This window comes from Myxine glutinosa, chromosome 2 (genome assembly GCF_964187855.1).
Source record: "Myxine glutinosa chromosome 2, kmMyxGlut1.1, whole genome shotgun sequence".
NCBI lineage: Eukaryota > Metazoa > Chordata > Myxini > Myxiniformes > Myxinidae > Myxine > Myxine glutinosa.
Window position 1 is genome coordinate 147,954,662 of NC_136262.1, and position 15,010 is coordinate 147,969,671.

A 15,010-nucleotide genomic window follows, 5' to 3' on the forward strand; every position below is an offset into this window, starting at 1 on the left:
GATCTGAGTTACGAGCGAGCGAGCTTGGATATAAAACACGTAATCGTCGAAAAACATGAGCGAGGTGTGCGTGTTGTCGACTTGGCGAGGCAGTACGATCGTAGTACTTCTACGATATGTACGATTTTGAAGCAGAAGGAGTCGATAAAGGCTATAACGCCAGCCAAGGGCATTAAGATTATTTCAAAGCTCCGGACCTCTGTCCATGAAGAGATGGAGAAGTTGTTGTTTGTGTGGTTGACGGAGAAGCAGCTCGCAGGAGATACCGTGACCGAGAGCATCATCTGTGAGAAGGCACGAGACATTTACGGGGATTTGGTGCAGCAGACGGCGGGAACATCAACGGACGAGGCATCGGAAGAGTCATTCAAAGCCAGTCGGGGATGGTTTGATAATTTTAAGAAGAGGACCGGCATTCACTACGTCGTCAGGCATGGTGAGGCAGCAAGCTCGGATGTGAAGGCAGCTGAAGATTTTATTATAACTTTTGCCGAACTGATAGAAGCCGAAGGATACATCCCCCAGCAAATCTTCAACTGTGACGAGACAGGGCTCTTCTGGAAAAAGATGCCGAGGAGGACGTATATAACGGCAGAGGAGAAGAGCATGCCAGGCCACAACTTGTTCAGAGTGCCGGCGATAGCTCGCCTTCTCTTTGTGGAAGACACGGTGAGATCCTTAACATCCAACAACTAATGGGACGCAAACCGGGCGCCCAGTTTAGCGGTACACACATTGATGAATCACCCTGCCTGTGAAACACCGACATGACAGGTTATAGCTGGGTCGGGATTCAAACCCAGGCTGGACAGTTTAGAGTCAAGTGTGCGTACCTCCAGTCCAGGCCATCCTGCCAACTTGTATGCTGCATACAGGTGAAATATAAAGCGCGAGATATTTATATATATATATATTTCAAAAAAAATTGGTGTGGTTTTTGGGGGGCTGGAACGGATTAATAGCATTTCAATGCATTTCAATGGGGAAATTTGATTTGAGATACGAGCAATTTGAGTTACGAGCTCGGTCACAGAACGAATTAAACTCGTAAGTCAAGGTTTCACTGTATACATATATATATATATATACAGTGGAACCTTGACTTACGAGTTTAATTCGTTCTGTGACCGAGCTCGTAACTCAAATTGCTCGTATCTCAAATCAAATTTCCCCATTGAAATGCATTGAAATGCTATTAATCCGTTCCAGCCCGCCAAAAACCACACCAATTTTTTTTTAAATATACTGTATATATAAAAATATCTCGCGCTTTATATTTCACCTGTATGCAGCATACAAGTTGGCAGGATGGCCTGGACTGGAGGTACGCACACTTGACTCTAAAGTCTAAACTGTCCAGCCTGGGTTTGAATCCCGACCCAGCTATAACCTGTCATGGGTGAATCACAGGCAGGGTGATTCATCAATGTGTGTACCGCTAAACTGGGCGCCCCGTTTGCGTCCCATTAGTTGTTGGATGTTAAGGATCTCACCGTGTTTTCCACAAAGAGAAGGCGAGCTATCGCCGGCACTCTGAACAAGTTGTGGCCTGGCATGCTCTTCTCCTCTGCCGTTATATACGTCGTCCTCGGCACCTCGCTCATGTTTTTCGACGATTGCGTGTTTTATATCCAAGCACAAGTTTTATATAAAACACGACGATTGCGTGTTTTATATCCACAAGTTGTGGCCTGGCATGCTCTTCTCCTCTGCCGTTATATACGTCCTCCTCGACACCTCGCTCATGTTTTTCGACGATTGCGTGTTTTATATCCAAGCACATCATCCTCTTCTTCTTCTCAGTACCGTGTTTTCCACAAAGAGAAGGCGAGCTATCGCCGGCACTCTGAACAAGTTGTGGCCTGGCATGCTCTTCTCCTCTGCCGTTATATACGTCCTCCTCGGCACCTCGCTCATGTTTTTCGACGATTGCGTGTTTTATATCCAAGCACAAGTTTTATATAAAACACGACGATTGCGTGTTTTATATCCACAAGTTGTGGCCTGGCATGCTCTTCTCCTCTGCCGTTATATACGTCCTCCTCGACACCTCGCTCATGTTTTTCGACGATTGCGTGTTTTATATCCAAGCACATCATCCTCTTCTTCTTCTCAGTACCGTGTTTTCCACAAAGAGAAGGCGAGCTATCGCCGGCACTCTGAACAAGTTGACGGCAGAGATACTGTACTTGCACGGCAAGATAACCACGTGACCAGAACCCACCTGGTGGCATAAACTCTAAATAACCAACATGCGAAAACAAAAATGCAGCGCTATACGACAGAGATACTGTACTTGCACGGCAAGATAACCACGTGACCAGAACCCACCTGGCGGCGTAAACTCAAAATAACCAACATGCGAAAACAAAAATGCAGCGCTATACGACAGAGATACTGTACTTGCACGGCAAGATAACCACGTGACCGGGTGGCGAAAGCTCGTAACTCGGATCTCGGCTCGCATCTCAAAGCAATAAACCACCCGAGCGACGGCTCGTATCTCGAAAAACTCGTAAGTTGGGGCACTCGTAAGTCAAGGTTCCACTGTATATATATATATAGATATATATATATATATATATATATATATATATATATATATATATATATATATATATATATATATATATATATATATATAGATATATATATATATATATATGTACGTACGTACGTACGTACATACATACATACATACATACACACACACACTCCACACTCTCTCCTCCTGCCTTGACCAACTTGCACCTATAAAAACCAAAATAGTTTCTTTCACCCATTCTGCTCCCTGGTTTACCCCTGAACTCCGCCTGATGAAAACTCGTACTCGCCAACTTGAAAGACGCCGCAATAAAAAAGGTCTCACAGTTCACTCCCAGGCCTACAAGGACCACCTACAGCACTATAAAGATGCCCTCTCCCGCGCCCGCTCCGCCTACTACTCTCAAATTATCCACTCTGGCTCCGGAAACCCAAAAGCACTCTTCTCTACAATAAACAAACTCCTCAGCCCCCTGAACACCACCACCCAGTCATTCACAGTAGACAACTGCATCTCCTTCCTTTCATTCTTCCAACGCAAAATTGAAAACATCTACAACAGCTTGACCACCGCCGCACCTGCTCCCCCTCAAACCACCTGCCCCCCCTTATCCTGCCATCCCCTGTCTCAATTCTCCCCAGTCTCCCCTACTGACCTCTCTGAACTCCTCATAGGAATGAAAACTGCCACCTGCACTCTTGACCCCATCCCCTCCAGCTTTGTCAAGGCCTCCCTTCCTGCTCTCTCTCCACTTATCATTGCAACAAAAAACTCCTCCCTGTCTACAGGCATCGTCCCACCGTCCCTCAAAATTGCTGCTGTTACCCCCATTCTGAAAAAACCTGGACTAAACCCTGACACCCTAAATAACTTCAGACCCATCTCCAACCTACCCTTTCTGTCAAAAGTTTTGGAACGCGCTGTAGCCACTCAACTCAAACATCACCTCTCTGCCAATAACCTGTATGAAACATTCCAATCCGGATTCTGCTCCAACCACAGTACTGAAACTGCTCTCCTCAAAATCACCAACGACCTTCTCCTCTCCTCTGACGCTGGCAACCTCAACATTCTCATCCTCCTCGACCTCAGCGTCGCCTTTGACACCATCGATCACACCATCCTCCTCACCCGACTTGAAACCACCTTTAATATTACCGGCACTGCCCTCTCTTGGATTAAATCATACCTCTCTGACAGACGCCAGTTCATCTCAATCAATAACTGCAAATCCCCCACTGCTCCCCTCCCCCAAGGTGTCCCCCAAGGTTCAGTTCTTGGCCCCCTCCTCTTCATCCTTTACCTGTCCCCCCTCGGTCACTTAATCCGCCGTCATGGTCTCCAATTCCACTGCTTCGCCGATGACATCCAGCTTTTCATCTCCACCAAGTCCATCTCCACCGCCACCCACTCTATCCTGACAAACTGCATCACTGAAATAAAATCCTGGCTTCAAATCAACTTCCTCAAACTTAACTGTGATAAATCTGAAATAATCATCATTGGCCCAAAAACGCTCATAAAATCCACCCATAACTTTGCCCTCAACATCGACGGTATCCCAGTGTCCACCTCCCCTCACATCCGGAATCTTGGCATCATCTTTGACCAAACCCTCTCCTTCGACAAATACTCACAAAGACAGCCTTCTTTCACCTGAAAAACATCGCCCGTCTCCGTCCGTCCCTCTCCTCCGTGGCTGCAGAAACCCTCATCCACGCCTTCATCACCTCCCGTCTGGACTACTGCAATAGCCTCCTCTATGGTTCACCCTCAACAATCACCAATAAACTCCAATACATTCAGAACAATACATTCAGAACAGAAGAAAATGGTACAGACGGCTAATAAATGGTACTCAAGTGTTTGTGTGCTTTCCCTTCTCTTGTCTTCCGCTCCCTCTTTTTATATATCTTGTTTGTCTGGTTGATTTGTTTGTGAAGTAAATGTTAGCTCTTTCACGAGCCTCGATTCAGTATACAAACAAAAAATAAATAAATAAATAAAAAACTCTGCTGCCCGTCTACTCACCCATTCCCGGACCGGTGACCACATCACCCCCGTCCTTTACAAGCTTCACTGGCTCCCCATCTCCCAGAGAATCCAGTACAAAATCCTCCTCTTGACCTACAAAGCCCTCCATAACCTGGCCCCATCCTACCTGGCTGACCTCCTCTCCAGACACACTCCCACCCGCAACCTCCGCTCTGCTGGTACCAACCTCTTGACCCCCCCCCCCCCCCCCCTCTCCCTCCCCGGACCAAATTTAGATCCTGGGGGGACAGGGCCTTCTCCATCGCTGCTCCCACCCTCTGGAACTCACTACCTCACACCATCAGAGACTCCTCCTCACTCACCACATTCAAAACATCACTCAAGACGCACCTGTTCAACACTGCATTCAACATTTAACCCACAGCATCTAACCCCTGACTATCTCCTCTCCTTCTCCCTCCTTTGTGCTTTGAATATTTCCCTATTGATTCTTCTTTTTTGCAATTGTTTTTATTTTTTGCTATGCATTATGTTTTGCACTCTGTCAAAGCGTCTTTGGGCTTCCTGAAAAGCGCTATATAAAATAAATGCATTATTATATATATATATATATATATATATATATATATATATATATATATATTAATAATAATAATAATAATAATAATAATTCATTTATTTTGTATAGCGCTTTTCAAGAAGCCCAAAGGCGCTTTGACAGAGTGGAAAACATAATGCATAACAATACATGAAAACAACAATTGCAAAAAGACAAGAATCAATAGGGAAACATTTACAGCAAAAGGAGGGAGAAGGAGAAGAGATAGTCAGGCGTTAAATGCTGTGTGTTGAATGTTGAATGCAGTGTTGAACAGGTGGGTCTTTAGTGAGGTTTTGAATGTGGTGAGTGAGGAGGAGTCTCTGATGGTGTGAGGTAGTGAGTTCCAGAGGGTGGGAGCAGCGATGGAGAAGGCCCTGTCCCCCCAGGATCTGAATTTGGTCCGGATGGAGGGGGTCAGAAGGTTGGTACCAGCAGAGCGGAGGTTGCGGGTGGGAGTGTGTCTGGAGAGGAGGTCAGCCAGGTAGGATGGGGCCAGGTTATGGAGGGCTTTGTATGTCAAGAGGAGGATTTTGTACTGGATTCTCTGGGGGATGGGGAGCCAGTGAAGCTTGTAAAGGACGGGGGTGATGTGGTCACGGGTCCGGGAATGGGTGAGTAGACGGGCAGCGGAGTTCTGAATGTATTGGAGTTTATTGGTGATTTTTGAGGGTGAACCATAGATGAGGCTATTGCAGTAGTCCAGACGGGAGGTGATGAAGGCATGGATGAGGGTTTCTGCAGCTGTGGAGGAGAGGGATGAGCGGAGACGTGCAATGTTTTTCAGGTGAAAGAAGGCTGACTTTGTGATCTGTTTCGTGTATTTGTCGAAGGAGAGGGTTTGGTCAAAGTTGACGCCAAGATTCCGGATGTGAGGGGAGGTGGATACTGGGATACCGTCGATGTTGAGGGCAAAGTTATGGGTGGATTTTGTGAGCGTTTTTGGGCCAATGATGATTATTTCAGATTTATCACAGTTAAGTTTGAGGAAGTTGATTTGAAGCCAGGATTTTATTTCAGTGATGCAGTTTGTCAGGATAGAGTGGGTGTCGGTGGAGACGGACTTGGTGGAGATGAAAAGCTGGATGTCATCGGCGAAGCAGTGGAATTGGAGACCATGACGGCGGATTAAGTGACCGAGGGGGGACAGGTAAAGGATGAAGAGGAGAGGGGCCAAGAACTGAACCTTGGGGGACACCTTGGGGGAGGGGAGCAGTGGGGGATTTGCAGTTATTGATGGAGTTAAACTGGCGTCTGTCAGAGAGGTATGATTTAATCCAAGAGAGGGCAGTGCCGGTAACGTTAAAGGTGGATTCAAGTCGGGTGAGGAGGATGGTGTCAAAGGCAGCGCTGAGGTCGAGGAGGACAAGAATGTTGAGGTTGCCAGCGTCAGAGGAGAAGGTCGTTGGTGATTTTGAGGAGAGCAGTTTGAGTACTGTGGTTGGAGCAGAATCCGGATTGGAATGTTTCATACAGGTTATTGGCAGAGAGGTGATGTTTGAGTTGAGTGGCTACAGCGTGTTCCAAAACTTTTGACAGAAAGGGTAGGTTGGAGATGGGTCTGAAGTTGTTTAGGGTGTCAGGGTTTAGACCAGGTTTTTTTAGAATGGGGGTAACAGCAGCAATTTTGAGGGAAGGTGGGACGATGCCTGTAGACAGGGAGGAGTTTATTGTTGCAATGATAAGTGGAGAGAGAGCAGGGAGGGAGGCTTTGACAAAGCTGGAGGGGATGGGGTCAAGACTGCAGGTGGCAGTTTTCATTCCTATGAGGAGTTCAGAGAGGTCAGTAGGGGAGATTGGGGAGAACCGAGACAGGGGATGGCAGGACAAGGGGGGGCAGGTGGTTGGAGGGGGAGCGGGTGCGGCGGTGGTCAAGCTGTTGTAGATGTTGTCAATTTTGCGTTGGAAGAAAGAGAGGAAGGAGATGCAGTTGTCTACTGTGAATGACTGGGTGGTGGTGTTCAGGGGGTGGAGGAGTTTGTTTATTGTCGAGAAGAGTGCTTTTGGGTTTCCGGAGCCAGAGTGGATAATTTGAGAGTAGTAGGTGGAGCGGGCGCGGGAGAGGGCATCTTTGTAGTGTTGTAGGTGGTCCTTGTAGGCTTGGGAGTGAACTGTGAGACCTGTTTTATTGCGGAGTCTTTCAAGTTGGGGAGCACGAGTTTTCATCAGGCGGAGTTCAGGGGTAAACCAGGGAGCAGAATGGGTGAAAGAAACTGTTTTGGTTTTTACAGGAGCAAGCTGGTCAAGGCAGGAGGAGAGAGTGTGGTTGTAGTAGTCAGTGAGGTCGGAAGGGGTGTGGAGGTCAACGAAGGGAGAAGTGGACATTTTTTCAGTGCGGGTGGATGAGAATGAGGTAGGTGAAAGAGTGTTTAGCTTACGGAAGTTGATAGTGCGATAATGCCTATATATACACATACACATACATACATACAGTCACGTGAAAAAGTAAGTACACCCCATGTAAAGTTTTGACTTTTTCAACATACAGCTGTTTGATCTTCATTTCAACAATATTGATAGATAAAGGTGATATAACATAACAAATATCATGAAACATTTACATTTTGTCGTCCATTGTATAATTTAAATAAACATCAATGCAAATTTCGCATGTGGAAAAAGTAAGTACACCCTTGGCTCCAATAGGTGGTATTGCCCCCTTTGGCAGAAACAACCTCAAGTAGGCATTTCTTATAACTGTCTACCAGTCTCTGACATCGACTGGGAGAAATTTTTGCCCACTCCTCCATGCAGAATTCTTTCAGCTGTGCGATGTTTGAGGGGTTTCTTGCATGCACAGCTCGTTTGAAATCCCCCCACAACATCTCGATGGGATTTAGATCCTGGGCTTTGACTTGGCCATTCCAGAACCCTCCATTTCTTTCTTTTCAGCCATTCCTTGGTGAATTTACTGGTATGTTTAGGGTCATTGTCATGTTGCAAGGTCCACCTTCGGTTGAGCTTCAACTTTCCGACAGATGGCCTCACATTATCCTCAAGCACCGTCTGGGACAATGAAGAGTTCATAGTGGATTCTATGATGGTGAGCTGCCCAGGCCCTGATGCAGCAAAGCTGCCCCAAAGCATAATATTTCCACCACCATGCTTTACAGTTGGTATCAGGTTCTTGTGGTCAAATGCTGTCTTTGGTTTTCACCAAACATGTCTTCTGCTACTCTGGCCAAATAGCTCTACCTTTGACTCATCTGTCCAGAGCACATTGTTCCAGAAGTGCTGGTCTTTGCCTAGGTGTTCATTGGCAAACTTTATTCTTGCCCTGATGTTCTTTCTGGACAGCAAAGGTTTCCTCCTGGCACTCCTCCCATGTAGATCAAACTTATGCAGCCTCTTTCTTATGGTAGACTCGTGCACTTTGACATCAACAGTAGCAAGAGCTACCTGTAGGTCCTGTGATGACATTGGGGGGTTCTTAGAGACTTCTCTCAGCATCTTGTGGTCTGCTCTCGGGCTGAACTTGCTGGGGCGGCCTGGCCTGAACAAGTTGGCAGTTGTTTGAAATCTTCTCCACTTGTAGATGATCTTCCGGACAGTCGAATGATTGATTTCAAATTGTTTGGAGATCTTTTTAAATCCCTCCCAGACTCGGAGGCATCTATAACCTTCTTTCTGAAGGCCTCAGAGAGCTCTTTTGATCTAGGCATGGTGACGCCGCACACTTCAACAACAAAGAGCAAACCAAACTAAATGTCTGAGGTTTAAATAAGACAGGTTCCTCCAAGATCCTCTCTAACGATGTTCTAATCATTTGCACCTGAGCTGGTGCACCTGATTCTAATTTTAGGTATTTGAAGTAGTGATAAATGTCGGGGTGTACTTACTTTTTCCACTTGCGAAATTTGCATTTATGTTTATTTAAATTATACAATGGACTACAAAATGTAAATGTTTCATGATATTTGTTATATTATATCACCTTTATCTATCAATATTGTTGAACTGAAGATCAAATAGCTGTATGTTGAAATATGTTGAAAAAGTCAAAACTTTACATGGGGTGTACTTACTTTTACACGTGACAATATATATATATATATATATATATATATATATACATATATATATATATATATATACACATACATATATATATATATATATATATATATATATATATATATATATATATATATATATATATATATATATATATATATATATATATATATATATGTATATATATATATATTGTTACAGACGCGGTTTTGGATGTTAGTTTACCGAGCGGTTTGGTATGACCGCGTCTGCACAGTTTACCCGATTCCACTCGAACGTTGGCCAAATCGCGCTATGCTAAATCAATTAAGGAAAGGACGCAACGGCTGGGTTAGATGACACGACACCAGGGGTACAGTTCTCAAGACCTCCGGAGGAGGTTATAATATTTGTATGCAGAACGTTTAGATTACACTGACAAGAGGTACAGCATAGGAAGGTGGGCACTTAATCACGGTCTTATAGTAGCCCCGACAGACCACAGATAAACAGGACAAGGCTGACTCACACAGGGATTGATGGCAAGGAAGGGCAGGTAGTCGATGGATAGCACAAGGTGCACCTTGGCTCAGGGACAGGATAAAGCGCGGTCCAAAAGATGCAGGGAGGTCTCTCAGCGCTCGGAGGTGGCGACTTCTCTTTCCAAGCTGGGGGCGCATCTTACGTCACGTCCGGTAAGTCGCTGCGTATATCCAGCGGGGAGTGACACGCCCTCGGCTCGTTAGCTCCGCCCCAGATGGAATCGGCCCGTTGCTTCTTATTGGGTGCGGGGGGTTACCGGGCTCCGCCCTTGACGAGGGGCCGACAGTCAGCCCCTTCGTGGTAACCCCGTCGGAGCACGTGGGCAATGGCGGCTAACCAAGCCGGAGTGAGGACGCACACTCCCCGCGCGCTGTTGTTGTAGTTGTTGTTGTTGTTGTAGTTTCATGAGGAAGATGGGAGGAGGTATGGGGAGGTCCTAAACTCACTACTGGTGCCATACAATCACATTCTGGTGCAACGAAGAGTCAGAATTAATGGAAACGAGTCCTTAACTGACATAGACTAAGAATAACTAGCAAGATGTCCTATAGTTGTCTACGTGAGATGCGGTGAACCTGGGCACGACATTTAATGGGGGAAAAAGGGGAAGGTCGGTTCTACAGAGTGTTGTTTACAGACAATGGGACTAGGGAATGGGGGATTGGGGATAGTTGGGGAGTATTGGGGAAATAGGGGAATATTTACAAGCGGATATGGATGGAGGCCAAATCCCATATCCGCAACATTGCACCCTTCTCTACCCTCGGGGCGTCCCGACCCGATAAATTTTTACCTACGTTAGTGTGGCACTCAGATGTAGTTCCCTCTACTATTAACTCTACCCTGAGTGCGACAGTTTTACAGATGTTCACAAATGAGTAAATATGTCCCCCTGCGACGTTGCACCCTTCTCCTCACAGAAACACACCCACAGGATAACCGAATCGCGGAAAGAATCCTCAAACTAAACATACAGCCGGTAGGGAGCATTATTTACACAAGACTACGCTGATATTTACACTACGATCCAGGACCTGTTTTTGGAGGAACACATGCAGATGTTATGCATAGAGAGAGCACGCATGCCAGCATCGATACACCAACCCACGAGTGCTCTGTGGCCTTACGGCCTTTAATAATGTGCAGAGCACCCCATCCAAGCACCAAAAGCACCACCCCATCATGTACAGTCAGCACCATCCGGTGCACCAATAAAGCGTTCATAAATCACCGGTGGTGTCGCAGCCGGCCGATGTTCTGCCGCTGGTCTTGCCTTCATGTGGTGCACTTGGCCTTCTTGCTTCTTTCAAAAATAAAGAAAGGCGCCAACCGCGTCCATTTCTGTATTGTGGCCGTCAGGGGGCCAACTAAAAGTGGTTCACCTGTATGGCATAGGTGCCACGTTGACCCATAGGTCCTTCCACGGGTGGTGCTTGCCCGCAAAAGAACTGCGGTCCATGGTGGGCGGCCAAAAACATTGCGGTCCATATGGTGTATCGATCCCGGCAGCAAGCAGCGAAAGTGCAGGCCCACAACTGCGGAGCCAGCACCTCTCTCTCCTCTCTCTCTGCCGCAAAGCCAGATCCTCGGAGGTGGGAGACAAAAGAAGAAGACAAGTGAGTAAGGTGGTAAGGGCGCAAAAGTGCACGCAATATAAGATGATGCACACTGGGGGCACATGGGAACCAGGTGAGACAGGTACGTTCCTATCGTACGCCCCCCCCCCCCCCCACCAGGTAACCTACATGGCCCCTCCCTTACCCCTTACTGTATCCACAAAACACAACACTACCCATAAACATCTACTTTACAAATCAACAAACGTCCCTACTGTCTTCCCCGTTCCTCCCATAAACCAAATTCGTCTTCTCTCCCTCCTAACCAATCAAATTTGCCATTTCCAACTCTCATCACAATTTGCCATCTCCAACTCAACATCATAATTTGCCATCACCAATTCATCATCAGTCCCTCCTAAGGAGGGAGAGATGGAATCACCCCAATGTCTCATCCACGTCGTGATGCGTCTCACCAATCCACACAGCAATTCTCATTTCCTGCACACAGAACAAAGAAACACAGGTGTGGAGTCATCATCACCACAGGTAAGTGGCTGCGTATGGTGCGACAGGTTCATCAATCCTAACTATTTCCTAAATGACTTTAACAACTTTACATTACCCGGGGTCTTTCTCCTGCCAAACCATTGGCCCTCTTACACTATGGGTTCTAAAAACCAATTCCCATTGACCAAACTGTGGTGCTTTTCAATTTGGGGTCTCACTCCCCCGATTCATCTCCCGGTGCCCTCGCACAATTTCTGGGCCGCGACGTGTAGCTCTCCCCGCAGGTCTACCCACCTGCACACCTCCACCACTGCAGTTGCCTCCGAGCTTACCTGCTCCTTACCCTAACCTAACTACCTGGGGAAGGCCCTCTGGCGCTCTCCCCACTCGGTGCCCTCTCTGGCACTGGGCTACCCGGGTCCGTCCTCCGGATCCTCGGGCCCCACTGACACTAACGGCTCCCAGAGCCCACCTGCGGCCTCACCTGGCCGACATCCTCACAGTGGTGGAGTGCCCAACCAACTACACACACTAACAGGCTACACGCCCAGCCATTTCCACAACACTAATGCACCCATCCACAATACCATTCTGCAACCGCACCACAAATGCCAATATCCAACCACAATTTACCTATACCCTCTACCTAACGCTTACACTACCCGCCCCGGGTACTCGTGAAAGGGGTCCACTCTTCCCCCATCCACACCTTCGCACCATGCAGACCACTCCGTACCACTTACTCCAACTCTCTCCACACCACTCATTCACTGCTCCATATATTCCACACACCTGTACTTGCACACCTGTGCTCTCACACCTGGTGCCACCTGCACCCTTCTCTCCCCAAGCGCATTCGCGCTGATCCACAACACTCACTACTCATACACTGCTCCACACACCTGTCCAGCTCTCACACAGCATCATCTCATCTAACTACTCCCCTCTGAAACTTGCGCTTCCCAGTCGCCCCTTTAAACTATTGCGCTCCCACGTCATTATCATCCACACTAATCTACCTGCGTCCCCACTACAGGTATCAGTCACTAACTAAACTTAACGTCACCTAATGTCATCTTCGCTAGATCCCTAACAATATAACCTAACCCACCCGGGCTAGTTTTCACTGCCCTACACCCCATAATCTATTGCGCATTTGCCCCACATGGGAAGGGTGGCAGGGATGCCCCCCTTACCCACCGGGCCCATCGCTCACTACCAATTTTGCACATCAAATTTCAACAAATCAAAAATTTGGCCAATCACTGCCCATCATCTGCCAATCACTACTGCCAATCCTTTGCCAATCATCAAATCCTGGTTTTTTCTAATTTTGGGGCCAAAACACTATCCTCATCACACAGTCTACTCACTAATGCCTCTCGGTGCGCCAATTCCTGTCCAAAGCCCGGCTTCGTAAAGCCAAGCCATGAATGCGGGTTGTTCTGTGCCAGCGGCTGGATGCGTCCGGCACTCGGTGCAGGGACGGGGGCTTACATGGGCCGAGATCCCACGCACCACCTCGGCGTGGAGCCATCCAATGTCCCGATCTCGACCTGCCGGAATGCCTCAACAAAAAGTGGTCGCCATGACGACCCTTCCTATCGGGCTGCCCGCTCCGCCTAGTGGAGCCCGGACGCGGCCGTTCCACGCGAGGCCCAGCGTGGATCGCGCACGGCGGTCCTTTCGAACCCGCCGTGGCTCGGATCCCCGCTGGTCCTCGCGGCACGCGAAGCCCAGCACGCACCGAGGGCCCGATTCGGCTAAAAGTCGCTCTAACCTCTAACCCGGTTACCTTCGATGCCTCACCTGCATGCTTACACCCCGCAGCCCGTTCCTTGCTCACACATCCAGCCGTTTCCATGCTCCTCGTACCTTTCCTTACACACCTCGGTACACTCATTCCACTCACAGCCTTGGTCACACACCTGACCACCGAGCACCTTGGCACACATTCGTCGCTCGCACACCTCACCAACACACCTCTTCGCGCCCCCTCCTCGGTCACCTCCTCTGTGACAATCACAGGTGTGCTCTCACTCGCACACCCAACCACGTGCCTCACTACCAATTCCAGCGTGCATTCCCACTCACGCTCTACCATTCCAGGTGTGCATCCTTCCATTCCAGGTGTACATCCTCGCTCACCTGTCACAACCAACTCACGCTCCTTGTCACTCTCACTACTCTCACTTCCATTCTTGACAGCGCACTCACCCTTACTCTTGACAGCGCACTCTTTCCTCATGCACCTGTCTGTCACACATCTTTCTCGCACACCCTCTCCCGTTACATCCTCTGTAACACTCACCACAGGCGTGCATTCTCCCTTTACACCCTCCGTAACACTCCTCACTACGCGCTTCCATGTGCTCCCTCGCACACGCGCTACGACCGACTCACTCTCGCCAGCACCCTCACTCCTTGGCACGCACTTTTTCCTCATACACCCCAGAGTCGGACTTTCTCGCACACCTCCTTTTTCGCACACCAGACCTGTCGCACACTTCACCAACGGCCTCTCACGAACACCCGGGTCCATCTCGACCCCCAAGCTTCTTAAATCACCTGGCGCATCATACGCACGACCATATTGGTCACCACTTACACCGGGTCCTCTTCCTCTTCGCTTCTCCTCCATCACCTGCGAATCCCTCATCCGGTTAATGAGCACATCATCACGATCCGAACACAGACTTCGGACCAATTCTTTTATCTCCTCCTTTATCTCTTTCTTATCCCCTCTCCGTCGCTTCTTAATTTCGCTCACCCCTTCTTCCACTTCTTCTAATTTCTGCTTCACCTCTTTTATTTCCCGGTACGTCTCCTCAAGTTCGTCCTCTAAGGCTACCTTGACCGTTTCCATTTGCGTCCTCACCTGCCGGTTCTTCGTCTCCATTACCTCTGTCACCTCGTCCAACCTCGTTGTCAGTCCCTCACGTACCATCTGACATTCCCTCTTCGTCGCTATCAAGTCGTCTTTTAGTTCTTTCTGTGTCGCTTTTAACCCTCCTAATACCGCAGTGTTCCTTTGAACCTGCTCCGTTAGTCCTTTTTGTCCCTCCGTCAGCTGTTCTACTTCCTGCGTCAGGTCCTCTATGCCCCCTTGTAACTTTACAGTCCCCTTTCTCACCTCCTTCTCCATGTGCTCCTTACAGTGCCTCACCTCCTCGCGCACTCCTCCGACCTCCTCACTCACTCCTCTTCTGATCTCCTCTCCCATCACTTGCATCTCCTGCCCAGATGCTACCCTCATCTGCTCCATTTCCT

At 48.2% G+C, this 15,010-nt stretch overlaps 1 protein-coding gene across 7 annotated transcripts in view; it reads left to right on the forward strand.

The window, feature by feature from the left end:
• EFL1 (elongation factor like GTPase 1) overlaps positions 1 to 15,010 on the forward strand; it is a 233,633-nt gene that overhangs the window by 186,515 nt on the left and 32,108 nt on the right. The gene's annotated exons all lie outside the window — the stretch shown is intronic.